Genomic DNA, 18831 nt, shown 5'->3' on the forward strand with positions numbered 1-18831 from the left:
ACCTAGGTCTGTTTGACTTCAACATGCTCTTAACTATTGTGATCAATTGCTCTCAGAACAGCAGGTCCTCTCACAGTGTAGACCGAGTGATGAGAGGAGGGCATAGACCCCTCTGCCCACAGAGGCAGGCGGACACCAGGGCCGCACACACAAGTGGGGCGTTACAGGGCGGGCACCAGAGCGTGCTGAGAAATGGGTGTCCCTGCCAGCACGTGGCGCAGTGCACCCAGGAGCCCAGGCCTGCTAATTGTTCCAGAGGGCCCAAAAAGCAGAATTTTATGTGAAATCTTGTAAGTGTTAAATGCTGGCAATCAACTGAGGAACAAATACTGGGTGTATATACACACACACATATATATATCTTAACTGATATTTAAAATAAGCACACCACATTCTAGGTAGGCTGACTGCAGTTCCTGGACCACCATGTTATAACTTCTGGGGTAAAGAGTACATGGTGGGCTATGCCCCCTGTGGAGAAGCTCGTTACTCTACTTAAAACCCCTCTAGATCTTCAATTCTCTTTCTCATTTCCTTTAATTAAGAGCACAGCACTGCTGAATGCTGCTGACTTTGGGGCCTCTAGGAATGTTTGGCAGTCCGTAATTCTCCATCCCACTTAGAACTGCATCCAGCATCATCCCCACATAGAAAAGGAGGTGGGAAGACACACCTGGAAGACCTCAAGCGCTGCCAGGAGGTTCCGAGGCTGGGAAGCTGGTCCACATGCTTCCTGGAGAAGCTGCACCTCAGACCTGATCTCCAGCTTCCCCCTCTCAGTCCCCTGTACTGGGTCCCCCCGACACCCTCACCCCCGGCCCCTCTCAGTCCTCTGTACAGGGTCCCCCCCAACATGCCCACCCCATCCCCCTCTCAGTCTCCTGAACTGGGTCGCCCCGACATCCCCACCCCGGCCCGAATCCAGTGATGCTCACTTTTGCTGACTACATGCTGTGCTCATGCTCATCCTCCCAGAGTTCCATCTGTGCCCGCCCCAGCTCTGACAGTCAGCCAGGGCAGTCTTGTTGGCAACCAGAGCTCCAGAAGCTCTGACCTGTAGAAAGCTGTGATGCTCTTTAGGCAGGAACAATACTGGTGGGCAGGACTGTTGCCTCAGGATGGCAAGTTTCATCAGCTGAAGCTGTTATTTGCATTCCTCTGTAACTACACCTTCTTTTGGTCTGGTAATTTCACTAAGGGGCTTACTCTTACAAATATAATGACAGACTTCCTAAGTGTAAATACAACCTGTGTTGGAATAGTAAATCACACTCTGATTACATGTTCAAATATATTCCCTTAATCCTTAATGCATTACCAAAGCAATCCAATACCCCCCCACCCCGCGCTACCACGGCCAATAAGGCGAATACTCTGAATATACCACTGTGAAATGTAACCTTATTTTCAAGGAATCAATTACTTATATTCGCTGGTGTAGGTGGTGAGCTCACTGTCGTTGTGCGTCCACTTGAACTCCAGAGGCCAGCTCCCTTCCGCAAGGCAAGTGAGCACGAGGCGGTTCCCTTCCAAGTGGATCTGTGGCAGGCCTGGCTCTGTTTTAAAGTACGGCACAACGTCATCTGAAATATTAAAGAAAAAGGAGAGAGAAAGGAAAAACAAAACTGAATGGAGTACACATGAGAATGGGATTCATCCAATTAATCAATCACTTTATCTAAAGACCTAATTTTAAAAAGTAGAAACGGCAGCCATTTGGCCCAATTAAGTAGCAAATTATCCTTCACCCCCTAGAAACCCGCATTCCCCTAGGTAACATTTCAAAAGGCTGATGTTCTATGACAGGACCATCTTAAAGCACCTGGCAAGCTAATCTATTTCCATTCATGATTAACACTTATCACACATCAAGCAATCTCTGCTGATGCCAGCCTTTGTTTTAACATGGCATTACACTCTCAAAGTGGGCTTCCCTGGTGGCTCAGTGATAAAGAATCCACCTGCCAACGCAGGAAACTCGGGTTCCATCCCTGGGTCGGAAAGATCCCTTGGAGAAGCAAATGGCAACCCACTCCAGCATTCTTGTCTGGGAAATCCCAGGGACAGAGGAGCCTGGCGGGCTACAGTCCATGGGGTCACAAAACACTTGGACACGACTCAATGATTAAACATCATAGTCTCAAAGTATGACAATCAAGGTTATATACTTTGGTTCTAAAAGAAAAATATAACCTTCACTTAGTTGAAAAAAAAAAAAGTAGGATAAGCAATATTAACCTACAGACGTAAATGACATGAATCTCAGTCCAGCTTTCATCTCACACACACGCTGCATCTCATGGTGACATTCAGGGGCTATCACGCTGGAAACCCGTGTGTATTCACACAGAGGAAGAGCTCGCAGCAACTGTGACGAACCCATTACTGCTATACACAACACACGACACCACGGATGGATCTCACAGACATACGTGTAGTGAGAGAAGCTAGTCAGGGAAAGGATTACCGCATAACGCTTCCATGCAGACGTTCATAAAAGTTCAAGCCCAGGCAAACCTGGTCTGCGGTGCTGGGGGTGAGCAGAGGTAAGGTACCTCTGCGGGAGGGGGGCGGGGGGGCGGGTGCAGCAGGGCAGCTGTGGCGAGCACGCCAAGGCGTGGGGACACAGGGGCTGTCACTGTGAGAACTCGGAAAGTCATTCTGTCCGACTTGTGCAATTTTTGTATGATGCTTCATTAATTTGGAAAAAAACCCACAGGAGACTTGCTCCCAGTGCTAGCTCCTGACTCTCTGTGATCCGGATCGGGACATGTGGATTTTTGTGTCTTCATCAGTAAAACACGTAGAATGGACGACCTCTCATTTCTCTAACAGAAGCCCTGGGGCACAGCCGCACAGTCTGTCCTTCAGGCCTCCTACCGCCTTGACTCAGGGACGCGCACCCAGCACACTCTGCTGTAACTCTTGAACTAGAAGAAGCCCCTTCTGCCTCGGGGGGCCTTTCATGCTCCTTCCCCACCCTGGGTACTGCCCCCAGCCTCCTGCAAGCTGATGAATTCCCATCCTCCAGGTTCACAGAGCTCCTCCCACCCACACGCCCGAACAAATCCTGACTTAAACTCAGCAGACTCCCCTGCCCTGTATTAATCACGTCAGAGCTCTGAGACCAATGCCAGGAAAAAAGTATAAATATTCGTTCAATGAATAAATAACAATACAGATAACAGCAACGGCTAGGATTAACTTAGTGTCCACTGTGCTGGAAACCGTTTCAAGTGTTCTATATGCATTACCTGATTTAATTCTCCCAGAAGCCCTCTAAAGTAGACACTGTTACTATACCCACTTTAAAAATGTGTAAAGAGAGGCAGAGGGAAACTGATTTGTTCAAGGCCACCGAGATGGTACGTGGCAAAATGATGATTTAAACCCCAGGCAATCTGTTCCAGGGGCTTCCAAGACGGCACTAGTGGTAAAGAAACCCGCCTGCCAATGCCGGGGACGCAGAGGCACAGGTTTGATCCCTGAGTCAGGAAGATCCCCTGGAGGAGGGCCTGGCAGCCCCCCTCCCCAGTGGTCTTGTCTGGAGAGTCTCTGGCTACAGTTCACGGGGTCGCAAAGAGTCAGACACGCATGCAATCTGTTCCAGAATCCAGCTACTCTGTATATCATAACTCTAAATGTCACAGATTTCTCAATAGAGAAACCTTCTCAAGAATCCCTATCACAACTTCAAATATTTGATAAATTTGTAGAATTACAAAACTGAACTTTTAAATTACTGTATGTTTCAAGTAAAGCATCAGTTCAATTCAGTCACTCAGTCATGTCCGACTCTTTGCGACCCCATGAATCGCAGCACACCAGGCCTCCCTGTCCATCACCAACTCCCGGAGTTCACTCAGACTTACGTCCATCGAGTCAGCGATGCCATCCAGCCATCTCATCCTCGGTCGTCCCCTTCTCCTCCTGCCCCCAATCCCGCCCAGCATCAGAGTCTTTTCCAATGAGTCAACTCTTCGTATGAGGTGGCCAAAGTACTGGAGTTTCAGCTTTAGCATCAGTCCTTCCAAAGAACACCCAGGACTGATCTCCTTTAGAATGGACTGGTTGGATCTCTTTGCAGTCCAAGGGACTCTCAAGAGTACATGGAACAACAGACTGGTTCCAAATAGGAAAAGGTGTACGTCAAGGCTGTATATTGTAACCCTGCTTATTTCACTTATATGCAGAGTACATCATGAGAAACGCTGGGCTGGAAGAAACACAAGCTGGAATCAAGATTGCAGGGAGAAATATCAATAACCTCAGATATGCAGATGACACCACTTTTATGGCAGAAAGTGAAGAGGAACTAAAAAGCCTCTTGATGAAAGTGAAAGAGGAGAGTGAAAAAGTTGGCTTAAAGCTCAACATTCAGGAAACGAAGATCATGGCATCTGGTCCCATCACCTCATGGGAAATAGACGGGGAAACAGTGGGAACAGTGTCAGACAAATAAAGCATAATAAATATCAAATAGCACATTAACAGTGCTAAAACTGAGAGTATATGTGTAAATTGTGTATGTTTAGCCAGTTTCTTCTGTACTAAGTATATAAATTTAAATACATAGAGTTTATTTTGCCATTGTGCTGACCACTGTACCCCATAACTGGTATACTGGTAGTACAATACTACCAGTTTCTTAGTAGTATTGATTCAAATAAATAAATGCTAAATTGCATCAGTGAGTCGGTGAGATGCCAGGCAGGAGCTAACAGTTGAAAGGTCAGTAGTTTTCAAATACTCAGACAACATGTGCAAAGGCCGTGTGGCGGCAGCAGGTGCGGCAGGCGCCGCGGGAAAGCACAGAGAGTGACCGCGAGCAGTGCTGCAGCTTAGGGAGCGCGATGGGGCAGGCGCGGCAGGCACACACCTGCCCCCCACAGCACCCTTGTGTGGGTCTCAGTGGCGCCTGCTTCACGCTCAGAAGCGTTCTCATGTGAATGATGAATGTGTGGCCACCCTATTCACAGGCCTTGGTCTAAAGTACTGTCAGTACAATGATGATGATTTGCCCAAAACAACAGAAGAAAGGCTGTGAAGGGGCTGTGTAGTTAAAAGCTTATTTTGGCTGCACAGTGGAGAAGGAGCGAAGAGGGCCAGAGCAGTGGGGGCAGACCAGGTAGGAGGTCCCTGCAATAACCCAGGAAATGGTCTGAAAGGCGATGGCAGGCTGGGTCAGGGAACAGGGCTGACCGTGGTGGCGGAGACTGGGAGACACGGATCGCTCTACAGCAAGATTTAGGTGAGACACGGATCGCTCTACAGCAAGATTTAGGTGCAAAAGAGACAACGATGGACCGAATTCAGGGGTGAAGGAGAGAGGGGTGTCCAGAGGGAGACTCAGACCTCTGACTCACACCACTTCCTGTTCAAGAAGCACACACTGACCCTGTCACCAGCGCTGGGGGTAGGAGGACGGGGCACACTCTCTGTCCCGTCAGAGGTGACAGCCTCAGTCTAGCACAGGAGCAGGGCTGGTGAAATGTCCGATACTGTGACCCTAACCTAACTCAAGGGCTGGAGCAGTCAACCCCCGTCCCAGCCCCAGAGCTCCACGGCTTCCGCCACACATCGCCTACTCTAGGTTATGATTCAAGCAGACTGTAGGCTCTGAATGTCAACCGTGTGCCCAATTTCCTTTTCCTCTATGTGAAAGTCGCTCAGTCACGTCCTACTCTTTGCGACCCCACAGACTATGCAGTCCCTGGAATTCTCTAGGCCAGAATACTGGAGTGGGTAGCCTTTCCCTTCTCCAGGGGATCTTCCCAGGGGATCAAACACAGGTCTCCTGCATTGCAGGCAGATTCTTTACCAACTGAGCTATCAGGGAAGCCCGTTTTGCTATGCATTTCAGCTAACATCATCCAGTGTCCTGACCCAAGCCGTCTACTGGAGCTGAACTGCAATGGGTACCGCCTTGATGTCTCGGGGCTGGTAAAGCTACAGGCAGCGCCTCACCATTTGCACTGTGTTCAACAACAGAGAGAGAAATGCCTTCATGTGGCTCCAATGTCCTGCAAGAACGCATCATGGGAAAAACACAACTGTTTGAAAGAAAAAGGCTTCAAGATAGATGCTGAAAAACTTGATTTTGTTGTATAATTGACAGGGCATCACTGATTTAACATATACATGTTCTAAATGTAAATACCGTAATAATTCGAGCTAAGTATTCACAGTTTAATAAACATGCCTATGGGCTTCCTGGTGGCTCAGATGGTAAAGAATCCACCTGAAATACAGGAGGTCAGGTTTGATCCCTGGATTGGGAAGATTCTCTGGAGAAGAGAATGGCTACCCACTTTAGTATTCTTGCCTGGAGAATTCCATAGACAGAGGAGCCTGGCAGGCTACAGTCCATGGAATCTCAGAGTCATACATGGCTAAATGACTAACACTTTTTCACAAATATGCCTATACTATGTACAAACTGGGTTGGATACTGTGATCTAGTAGAAAAAAAATTTTTGAAAAGAATAGTTTCAAATAGCTGGGAAGCGGAGACCTTGTGATCTAAATGACTACAATCACAGTTAGCACAGACTCTAACATTTATTGTAGGAAGAAGGGTAGTAACTATGTCAATGTTATGGAAAACTGAATGTCTAATTTAAAAGTATTAATTACAAGTATTTTAACGTAGATTAGCCGATGTGCAGAATAACACAGTTAATCTTTCTGAACGTAGAACTATTTAGCCCTGAAGTATAGAGAGTAGATCGTGAAGTTAAGAGGGTTTAAAGGTAACAAAACCTAAAAGCTCTGGGAAGAGAAAGAGAAGCGGAAGGGTTAGTATTCAGGTCTGCTCAGATCCCTACAAAAGTCTGTGATCTTTATATACCTTAAATGGAGCAGAAAGAGTCTGAAAAGATCCATAAAGACAAACGTGATTGAGTTACCTGAGATAAGATTATCAGACTGACCTGGGGAAATGTCAGTGCTCTCTGCCTGGTGCTGGTTGAGTGTGTGAGTGTGTGAGTGTGTAAGTGTGTGAGTGTGTGTGTGTGTTTTCCCAGGTAATGACTAAGATCTCTCCTTCAGGAAGAATGAGCCGAGATTAAGTATGCTTCTGTATTCATTCAATGAACACTCATAGAATCCTCAGTGAATTAGTAAGAAAAACTGTGAAATTTCCATTTTCACATACGATGAAACAGAACACAAATCCCCGAGGAGACAGCGAGCCTCATCTGCCTGGATGATACACATTTAAGGTCCGTCCAGAGGGAAGGAATGGACATAATACTCTCTCAAGACAACATCTTGGTTTTATGATGCAGAAGTCATTTCCCTAAATGGACCTTAAAGGTTTTCTGATAAAATGTAAACGGATTTACCTTTACCTATCCAATACGAAGACCATCTTCTGTTCATCTAGAAGGGAACCGTGACCGTGTGCCTCCGTAGGAGTCATTTCCATGGGGAAGCCAGAGGCTGAGATGCTCTGAAGGGGAGCCATGTCCTGTAGTTCCAGGCTAGCCTCCCGTGTGGAAGGGGACCTCAGCGTGGGTTTAATTATCTGCTTCCCGTGGAATATGGAGGATCTAGTACCAGACACTTTCATGGCAGAATGGATGGGATTCAGCTATCAGGTGCTAAGAAAGTCAAACATCAGGTGATTCTTGCAGTGCTGCCCGTGAGAGAATTTCAGCCACGACCACCACTAGTTGTAACCTGTTCAGTAACTTCCCTTCTTCTCCTCCGTTTCAAAGTGATAATGGGTAAAGAAAGGATAATAATCACCTTCCACTTAGTGGAGGAATCAGCCTGCCACAAACAATGGGGTTCTGAAGCAGAGGAGCCCCCTGTGCTCCGGTGATGGAGAGGGTACGAAGCTGTGGTAACCAGCCCTGCCAGTGCGGCGGGAGTGCGGTGGGAAGGTCAGGAATCTCAGCGGGAGGGAGCAATCAGCTGGAGCGGGGCCTGGCGTCACTGAACTCGGCTTTCTCGACAGCTGAATTTCCCAGGGCGACTAATCTTTTGGTTTAAACCACTAATCTTCCTTTCAAAACTTCTTTTATATCAAATTCAAACATTTTCACGCCCCAAGCTTATGAATTTACCACTCATGGAAAGTTTTATTTTTCAAACCCAGCGAGAAACAGAAGCACAGGGCGTAATGCATCATTTGTGAACAGCTACTCAGAAAAATATGGGTGGCAGACTCTTTCCCATAAATACAGTCATTCGGATTTCAGCTGCCCGCAGGTACTACATACACCTAGCGAAGCCAGTAATTTAATCTCACACCACATTGTGCTTTTTTCATAATAGTAGTATTAACCTTTTTAAAACAACTGTTGTGCATTTTAAATGTATTTCTAAGGTAAACTTTAAGTATATGATTAGATATGGTCTCCTACAGTTAAATCTGCAAATATGGAAAGGTCACACAACAATGTAGAAAGATGATCCTATAAGATAACTGTCTCAGGAAAAAGTCCTCTCTGTGTTTTCAGACTCGCTGTTTCGGCCTGCACTTCTGTGACCGTCTAGTGCTAAGCTTCGATGCAGAAGGGAAGGAGCACAGAGAGAAGAAAGAGGAAGAGACAGTGGCTCTGCCATCCCAGCTAATTCCCGGACCTCTTACTTCTACCTTATCAGAAACAAACATTTTTCAGTGACAGACTTTCAAATATAGTAGGATATACCATCCCATTCTGTGGCTACAAAAGTTAGCCAACTTCTCTGCATGTCACTTCATATGCTTCTACCTCTGCCTTGTAAAATGAATGAATATCACAAATTCAGGGCGAAAGGGAGCTACAACTGAACAAGTAGCAACAGGTCTGATCTGAAACATGATGAGCCGAACCGACCAGGATGGCCACGAGGCACAGGAATCGGCTGTTCTCACACTCTCACTCTCTCCTAAGCGCTTCTGATGGGGCCGGACTGGAGGGTGAACTGTAAGCCAGGCTTCCACCCCCCAACCCCGCACAGCAGCATCTCGGATCCACAGCAGCCAGACCCTCACCCCTTCCCGGTCTGGGCAGAGCTTTGCACAGGAGGGGCTCCTGGCCCACGTCACACCTCATCATCACCTCACCACTCCTCACCTGCTGAGCGGCTCCTGGCTGCCCAACGACACAGCTCACCCCCGCCCTGAGGAGTCATGGGCCGGAGAGCAAGAGGCTGGTCAGCACGCCAAGGGCTACAGAGGAGGTGAGCCACAACCATGAGCCGGGGCCCGAGACGGCCCACAGTGCGGTTCAGGGCCGCAGACCCTCGCTGGCTGAGGGGTCCAGCGTCCAGAGCAACCTGACAGACCCGGACTCCTCAGGGGCTGAGGTCCATGGCCGGACGGAACCAAGAGGCTCGGGTCCAGCTCCCTGTGCTGCTCCAGCTACACGGTGGCTCCCAAAGGCTTCTGGAGGCTTGTTAGAGAACTGTCTCATCCTTTACGACAAATGAGAATCGTTTTAGGTATGGCCTGCCTCCATCCCGGCTAAGAAGGGAGCTTGCATGAGCCGTTTGTCTGCACGTCTGGGCCTGGACCCAGCTCTGAAAGGTGGGCAGGGCGCCGTCCTCGTGCCCCTGGAGAGGCCCCTGAGGATGAAGAGGACTGGCCTGGGGGGGGCGGGCAGTGGTTGCTAAGCTTAGCTGGGGACAGGGCTTGGGAACCAGCAGCCAGGACAGCTGAGTGCACTATGAGGAGGAGGACAGAGCTGGCTGCTGACTGTCCTCTGGGAGCGCTGAAATCAGCAGGAGAAAGCAGATCAAATGGTACACCGCGTACACCTCGATTTCAAGGTAGAGTCGTCATTTTCTGTTCAAAAGTTCATCTAGAAAGAGCGCGGCAGTGTTCCGCTGGAGTTTGGAACTGTGTGTGTGCAAACTGGAAAGCAGGAGGGGTCTCCAAGATTTCCATTAAACAGCACTGTGAGCAGCTTGCCGACGCAGTCAGTCAGGGGGAAGTCAAATTGATTATCTCTGTTTTCTCTCAAATCAATGCGAATTAACAGCATATTTAAGGGGACTCATGGGGTAAAACTACCCTTCCAATGTCTTCCCTTAAGAAGCCATTCAAGCTTTCAGTGAGATTAATCTACAGTGAAGCTGATGGTAAAACACAAATGGCTGTATTTATGTACTGGTTTGATCCTGCACTGTGCTAATCTATTTCAGCATATAAATTAATAATAAGAGGCAGTGGGATAAAAACAATTTCCCTATTTCTCTAAACTGCAATAAGCTTCTAGCTCTCCAGTATTTTATTTCAAAGTAGAATTGTACTAAACTCTCATTTCTATGGTCTGCAGTATACAAGTATGACCAACCAAAGTAAGAGGACAGTTATCAGAAATAACCAACATTTTTCTTGAACATGGTATAATATTTCTTTCCAATATTTTTTCAAATAATCCTAAAACTCCAAATCAGATTAAAGGCCAAAAGATCCAAAAAAAGAAACTCAGGTGTGATTTATCTTTCTCTGATTAATGCAGACTGGTGAGTTCCTATCACATGTGAACTGACATAAAACTGGGACTCAGAAGAGACCTAAATGGTGAAGGTTTAATTTTAAACCAAGAAAATTACATGGGAAGAGAACTTCTTAAGAATATCTAAATCCAAGTAGATAATGCCTATTGATTTCAGCAAAGTCATAAACAGTAAGGGGTTCTCAAAGAGAAGTACTTGTATTCATACATCATAGCTGCTTAGAGCAAGGACTCAGAAGGCAGACCACCACAGTTCAAATCCCACCAGCTCTGTGAGCTTGGGTAACTCAAGTTCCTACTCTAGAGTTTCCTAATCAGCAGAATGATGAGATTATCTCAAAAACGTAACTTGAAACAAATGCACTGTTAAGATAATGAATATGAAAGCCACAAAGTGGCAGAAAATATTCTGGTTACATGTATCTTGAAAAGACTTGAAGTCAGATTATATATGCATGCCTACTACTCAATGATAACACAAAGAAAGTGTAAATAAAATGAGCAAAAGTCTTGAACACACACTTCACAAAGGAAGAAATACCAAGAGCTAACAAGCACACAGGAAGGTGCTTAATACCATCTGAAATTAGGGACGATAATGGCTAAATTGTAAAAGACAGACATCACTAAATGTGGGCAAATACATGTTGCAACTATAACATCCTCCTCAATGATTGGTGAGAGTGTAAAAATAGTACAGCCATCTGAGAAAAAGATCTGGCGATTTCTTATCAAATTAAACACCTATTCAATGAACCAGAAATTTCAGGCCTATATATTTCTTTGAGAGAAACGAATGTCCACACAAATAATTTTACATGAATAGTCACAGTGGCGTGAATTATAACACCCTAAATTGAAAACAATAGAGATGACATTGATATAAATGAAGAAATCAATAACTCAACACAAGGGAGGAATTTCACAGACATCATGCTGGGTGAAAGAAAAATTGTCCATACTATATGATTCCCTTCATATGAAATTTAAACACAGGCAAACCTAATCAATGTGAAAAGAAATCAGAAAAATGGTTGCAGACAGTGATAGAGATTGACTGGAATGGACATGAAGAAATGTGACTGAGTGACAGAAGTGTTCTATTTCCAGACTAAGGTGGTGGCTGCATGAATTTATACGTTTGTCAAAACTCATTGAATTGTACACTTAATATCTGTGAATTTCACTATTTACAAATCTTACCTCAATCAAAAGTCCTTCAGGCAGACACCGAGCCGTTGCCTCAGAGACAGAGACACACTCCTTTCTCAGCTCTGCTCCAGCTGCTTCAGATCAGTGACTCGTGCCTGCTCACCTGGTCACTGGTATTTCAAGATTCTCCCTTCCCCACCATTATGCTAATGAGACTGCCCATACAGTTCTGACTTAGAAACTATCCTCTCTTGCCATGGATGCAAACTTTACTAAAGCAGGAACCGGTACTTTTCATATTTATTATCTCTAAAACAGTAAGTGCAATTTTCTTAACAGTCAATATATTTAAGCTAATAGGCACAACGTAGGAAACATAAGAGATGTGGGCTCAATGTTTGGATCGGAAGATCCCGTGGAGAAGAAAATGGCAAGCCGCTCCAGTATTCCTGCCTGGAGAAACCCATGGACAGAGGAGCCTGGCGGGCTACAGGTCCATAGGGTCACAAAGAGACACGAGAGAGCACCGCACACATAACATCAGTCATTACGAAAATCAAAATCAAAATCATGATGAGATAACCTATCCCAAACCACCATTGTAACGGCTTTTACAAAGAAGACAAATAAGAACAAGTGTTGGCAAGGACATGGAGAAACCGTAACCCTGATACATTGCAGATGGACCATCAAGTGGACACAGTCTATCAGTTCCTCAGAGCGTCAGACAGAATTAGCACGTGACCCAGAAACTCCACTCCTAGGTACACGTCCACGAGAAGTGAAAACACGTGTCCACATAAAAACTCAGGCATGAATACTCATAGCAGCACTTGTCATAACAGCCGAAAGGTGGAAACACCACAAGTGTCTTTCAAGAGATGATGGATAAACAATACGTGGGTGGATTAAACAACGTAATATTCTTCAGCAGTAAAACGAAAAACAGATGAACCTTTGAATCACTGTGCTGAGAGTGGTTATCACAAAGAATCATATTGTTTATGAGTGCATTAATATGAATGCCCAGAATGAGGCCAATCTATAGACAGAGGAGATCAGAGGCCACCTGGGGAAAGGCAAGCAGAGCAGGAAGAAGGGAGAGGACGGCAAGAGACTGCCAACAGGGACAGGGTTTATCTGGGAGGCTCAAAAGTTAGTGTCTAGTGATGGCTGGACAACCCTGTAAACACAGGAAGAACTTTGAATTTATACTTCAAACGGGTGGATTTCATGACCTTAAACTATCTCAGTAACACTGTTAAAGTAGCCTGTTTAGGAAATGGCAATAGCAGCTAGTGCGCTAAGCATGCTAAGTACTATTACGTTCGCGGCTTTACAGATGAGGAACCTGAGGCATGCAGGGTCAAGGATGTGCCCGCGGCTCACAGCGGGGAAGTGGCAGAGCTGGACCAGGGAACCTCATGCAAAGTCTGAGAACCTGCTTGGCCTTGTGTCCTCTTGAAAAGAACCGGTTTCTGTCTGTGGGCGTCAGCAGCGGTCGGTGAGCAGGAGGAAGGGGCGGGAGACTGGAGGGGCACGGGAGAGGACACGGGAGAAGGCTGGGAGGACAGTCGGCCTGAGTCCGGACATACATGCTAGAAGGCTAAAAGCATCTCCCCTGTGGGCTGGCGGCCCTCTTTTGGACCAGATCTTGGGCAAGGCTGATGGATTTAATTTGAGAATAAGAAGGAAAACCATGATGAGAAAGTCTTCAAAGTCTTCTTCAATAATAATCGTCATCATGTTCTAAACGAGCAGAATTATATAAAAACGAGCTGAGTACCTTCTGAGCCTCTAAGGTCCCTGAGTAAATAAAGCAAGGTTGAAGGAAAGGGGCAGCTGACTCATGATCATTGCCCCCTGGGAGCACGTGCTGTTCCTGACCTTTGGGGCAAAAGAAGGGAGGGACGGCCTGGTGGGGATGGTCTACACTGTCCCCGAGTCCTCCACACCCGACAGGGAGGCCCAAGGCAGCAGCTGCCAGGGAGAGACAACTGAAGGCAAGTGCCTCTTTCAAAAGCCCTGAGGTGCTGAGAACAAAGCATTACTGCACAGGTATCAAGACATAAGCCTTAAGATGGGTAAGACTTCTCAACTTAGTGCCTAGACCCTAGCCTGCCGTCACAGATGCTGAGTCAGCTGAACCACGCTCCCCACAGAGACCGAGGCAGGCCCAGGCAGGCCCAGCTGCAGCGCTGCCTTCCAACAGCGTCTCAGGGGGAGTCCTCGCTCCCCTGGCGCCTGTGGGGCAACAGACGCGAGGTCACTCAGCCCCGCTGGCCACTTTCCACCTTCATCCCAAGGATACAGATAAGCAATGAGGTAGAGCCCTGGCACCAAACCAGCTAGCGTTTCAGAAGGATACAGTGAACATGCCCCCAAAGGGCCAGGTACGACGAGTAAGAGGTGGCGATCCAAGCTGCGTCTCGAGTCGCGGTGTGGCCAAGCTCTTCTTTGTCTAAAGCAGTGACGTTCACCCACACAGGGCTCCCACAAGGGGAGCCCACAAGCTCCCCCAGTCTGCTGGCACAACACAAAGGCAGGGAAAGGGAAGTCTGGTAGCAGTACAGAAAGGAAAGAGAATACCAAGACAAGTAAACGGAGGATAGAAGCCAGCTGGAGAGAAAATAAATAAGCTTCACTGGACAGAATTCATCAGCAGCAACACACAAACAACATCACTAAAATGTCGCAAGGATGACCAGGAGGCAGAGAGACAGAAAGGGCAGTGAGTGGAGCTACAATTATCTGGGCTATTGAGAGACTGAACAAGGAAGGAAGGCAGCTCCTCAGATTTGCAAAGCCTGAACCTTGGGCTGCTCCTCCTCATTTTGAAAGGATTCTGTTATTCTTAAATGTTGGCATGTAAGGGAGAGGGGGGAGGGATGGCAATTATATTTAAAATGGCATGTAATTTTTTCACGACAGATAGCTGACATTTTACAGTAAGACATCATTTTGATTTCAGACTGTTGGGTGATTCTTATAATGACTTGAGGAGCTCTAAGGAAATAAAGTATCAGCAGGTGGCCAGTCAAATACTAAGAAATTCCTCACTCCACAGGCAGTAATCAGGTCGAAATACTTCCCCCATTACTTCCAAAAATAGAGCCGATAGTGATACACAGACCTTCCCAGCTTCAAAACTATAATTTCCACAAATGGTAAAAACACATTCATTCGTTTCTGTATGAAACCATCAATAGACTCGTTGGAATCTGTGTCAGGGCTTCTAAGAAAAATAGCTTTGGGGAGAAAGTTTATTTAAATCATTGCCTCTCCAACTTTGAACCCCAAATTTGATACCAAATCTGATCCTGATATGCCTACACAAGTTGGAGACTCACCCATTCAAAGGTTTGCATTTTAAAAATGAACTTCATGTTTCAAGGCTTTTTTTTTAAAGTAATACATGTACACCACAGTGCACCCACGTGTGGGGGCATATGCAGTCACGCACACATGCCTACCCACCCCAGAGGGTCACGCAGGTTACAAGCAGCTCCCAGCAGCTGTGGCCTCATCATCGTCACTAACCCTTCTTCATCCATCAGCGCACAGTAGGTACTCTGAAAATTCTACCAAGAAATACACACCAAAAAGACATTTGGTGCACGTTCTTTCAAGGGAGCATGCGCCAGCCATTACTGTAGTTTGTTTTTCTGAATGTCAGGCTGAGCAGCCAGTGCAAAATACTTCTTTAATTTTATGACTTTCACAACGTGCCCAATGCCAAGGCCTCTGGGCAAACACATAAAGGACATCCAGAAAGGAATTAATAACAGGAAAGCCTCCCCTAGGTGGCCAGTGATCCTCCCCGTGTCAATCAGATGAAAGTACTGAATTAACAGCCAGGTCCTGCCATAGCCTGCAGGCCCAGAACAGTTTAAAAAGGGTCTACTGGGAGGTTTCAAAAACGTAGGTCCTGGCACTCAGTATCATGATGCTGCAAAAGGAAAAGGGTAATCTTTGTAGTCACTGCATCTGAGAGAGAAAAACCAAGGATAAAGGTCAAGATTCTGAATTGCCTGTAAGCTGACCTGAGCTACCTTCCTCAAAATTTTACAACTCTAAAGTCAAAATGTTAAAATACAGAGATCTAATTAAAAAAAAAAAAGCAAATGTGATTAAAGAATGATTATAATACAACTATCCATGGTTCTTAACAGTGGAAGTACATTAGACTCTCCTGGGGAGTTTTACGAAATGCTTATACCCAGGCCATACTCCAGAACAATGAAATCTGAATGTCTAGGAGTGGAGCTCAGGCATCAGTATTTTTCAAGCTTTCTTTATGATTTCACTGTGCAGCTGAGAATGAGAACCATTTAAAGTAACTGAAGGATATCACACACAGTTATCTGACGATAGCAATCTTGCCCAAAATATGTTTAGACTTTAAATTTTAATTAACAGAACTCTCTTGCATAAAGTAGGAGATTACTATGATTTAGTGATTTCAAACTTATTGGTATTCATTTTTTAGAAGCTAAACAGAATATTTTAAATTGTCAATTCACTTTTTCATTAAATTTGTTTGCTTCATTAGATTTCATTAAATTTGTTACATAATTTAAAAATAATAAATCTTTCCTGAGTTTGATTTTCCAATTTACCCATAGCCTGCCTTCTCTGTTGTGTTTCAGCTGTAAGCATTGCTCATTTACACTTCAATCCCAAGAAAAGCAAAGGAAACAGAAACAGGAAAGGAGGCTGAACATCTAAATTGATCCCTCCCCCCACCTCATTTTTTTAAAGACTTCAGACCAGCCAGAATTCAAGAAAGACTATTTCTACTTCAAATCCACTAACATTCCATTTTACTCAGGGGGACCCATAACAGATGGAGGAAAAGCGCCGGTGCCCTCCGCATCCTAGGAGCAGAGTCAGAAGCCACCTGCTGCGAGCAACGCCGGCCAGCTTCCGGCGTCGCCGCTGCTGTGCAGCCGCCCAGTGGTGTCGACTCTCTGCACCCCTCACACAGCAGCACGCCAGGCTTCCCTGTCCCTCACCATCTACCAGTTAGCCCAAGCTCATGTCCACTGCATCGGTGATGCCACCCAACCATCTCATCCTCTGTCGCCCTCTTCTCTTTTCACCCTCAGTCTTTCCCAGCATCAGGGTCTCTTCCAATGAGCCGGCTGTTCGCATCAGATGGCCAAGGTATCGGAGCTTCAGCTGAAGCCGTCAGCTTTAGTCTTGAATTTTATAAACCCACACATAGCTTATTTGCCCTCCATCCCATATTTATATTCACACCAACATGAAGACAAACCTTCCGCTCCCCATCACTTTTGTGTATATCTGGCATGGCACCACAGGACTAGTCCAGGGAGCGTGTACTTCTGGTTAAGCGGGGACTGTGATGAGCACAAAGACTGAGGGTGTGGATGATCCGAGGAGCCCATTTATCCAGAACTTTTAGAATTGCTCAAATACTATGCCTTATCCCTGGTGGGCTACAGTCCACGGGGTCACAGAGAGCTAGACAGGACTGAGGCAACTTAGTACGCATATGCCTTATTCAAGAGATTCTTAGGCAAATGATATCACATTGTCTTCCAAACACAGTGGTCACAGCAGCCAACACTGATAACACACAGGAAAACTAGACGACAGCACCCTGGCTGCGGGCATAGCCAAGAGGGGTCCAGACGCCGATGCCCCGGGGACGCACTCGCTGTGTGAGCAAGTTTGTTTATCTCTGTGTGTCTCTAGATCTGCAAAACAGGGCTAACAATTTCCAGCCTGCAGAGCTGTGAGAATTAAATGAGGTGATATCTGTACCACAACTCTTAGTGAGTATCAATACAGATTAACTCCTGCCCTTCACATCCGATTCACTGTTCCCTGTCAGGAAACTAAAATCCCAAATGAAAAGGAAGCCTCTTCTGTAGTAAATGACAACTTCAAAATCATTTTTGACAAGCAGAAGTCATGTGAAAATGACTATGAAGAGAAAGGTGAGCAAATGAAATGCACGCTGTGACTCTTTTATTGTTTTGGTTTGGATCATCCAAAATAGTGATCCAAGGAGCTGTGGTTTTTTTTTTTTTTCATGTTCCTCTCATCTAATAAATTACTTCATTCTAGAACACAGCAAGAAGAAACTAAATCAACCCAATACAGATGTCGATCAAACCTGATCAATTTTAAATGAATACTTCAATCAGTGAGGTGTCCAAAGGGTTTCACTAAACCTGTCTCAACGTCTTTCTCACACTTAACGTTAAGCCACAACCTCAAGGACTTCCACCACCACAATGGAGAACCCAGGAGCACGTGTTAAACCCGTTCAAGTCACCGGAGAAAAACCCAGCACGTTGTGTCAGGGGCCTTTTACAAGTGAAGTTTCTAGGCCAGAGCTTTGGCTGCTTGTATATTCTTTTGTTTATATTAACCTGCTATAAAATGGAAAACAATTCAATATAGAATTCACTCATTAGTGCATAACAGAAATCATGCTTTAACTGAAATCTACTAAATATCTGCAGACTAAAGATAAATACTGCTGGAATTATGATATTAATCTAATACGATAAACCCCATGGCTGGACTTCTGAGCCGCTCTTTACCTAAAAAGCAGGTACACTTGACTTTAAGGAACATTGTACTTGGCCAGCATATCAGATTTGCAACAAGACACTTTATCTCTCTACAGATCAGCTTCCTTATCCATGAGGAAAGACTCTCGGATTCCCAAAGATTGACCTAAGATTCCTTTAAATGCTGAAGATCTCTTGTACCTTTGAAATAAGATTCAATTTACAAAGAATTGATTTACCCACAGCTCTTCAAGAGCAATTCTATATTGGCATAGACATGACTTTATTGGATCAATGAAGCATCCAACACATTTTTATTGAACACTTAGTACATGGAAAGCACTGCGTCGGCTACAGAGAACACGGAGGAGACCGGGACTCTGCTCCAGGGGAGCTCGTGCCTAACCCGGATGTGGAGGTCTGACGTGCCCCCCTGCGAAGCAAGGGCTCCACCCAAGGAAGGCTAGGGGGGAATGCAGTGGTCACTTTCGTGTGCCAGCCTCCTGGGTCAAAGGCCGCCCAGACGGCTAGTTAAACTGTGAGGGTCTTTGGGGAGGAAGTGAGCGTTTGAGTTGGTAGACTGAGTAAGCACGGCCCTTGTCGCGCTGGGTGAGGACCATCCAGTCCACGGGGGCCTGAACAGAACCTACGGCCCTTCTCACTGTGAGTAAGAACAA

General features: G+C 45.9%; 1 protein-coding gene across 1 annotated transcript in view; it reads right to left on the reverse strand.

The window, feature by feature from the left end:
* The window catches only part of SDK1 (sidekick cell adhesion molecule 1), a 734089-nt gene that overhangs the window by 455662 nt on the left and 259596 nt on the right, over nucleotides 1-18831 (reverse strand). Inside the window, exon 2 of the mRNA XM_040229997.1 lies at nucleotides 1424-1583. The gene's annotated coding sequence lies outside the window, so the exon portion shown is untranslated. The remainder of the gene's footprint in view (nucleotides 1-1423; nucleotides 1584-18831) is intronic.

Source organism: Oryx dammah, unplaced genomic scaffold (assembly GCF_014754425.2).
Source record: "Oryx dammah isolate SB20612 unplaced genomic scaffold, SCBI_Odam_1.1 HiC_scaffold_2, whole genome shotgun sequence".
In the NCBI taxonomy this organism is placed as follows: domain Eukaryota; kingdom Metazoa; phylum Chordata; class Mammalia; order Artiodactyla; family Bovidae; genus Oryx; species Oryx dammah.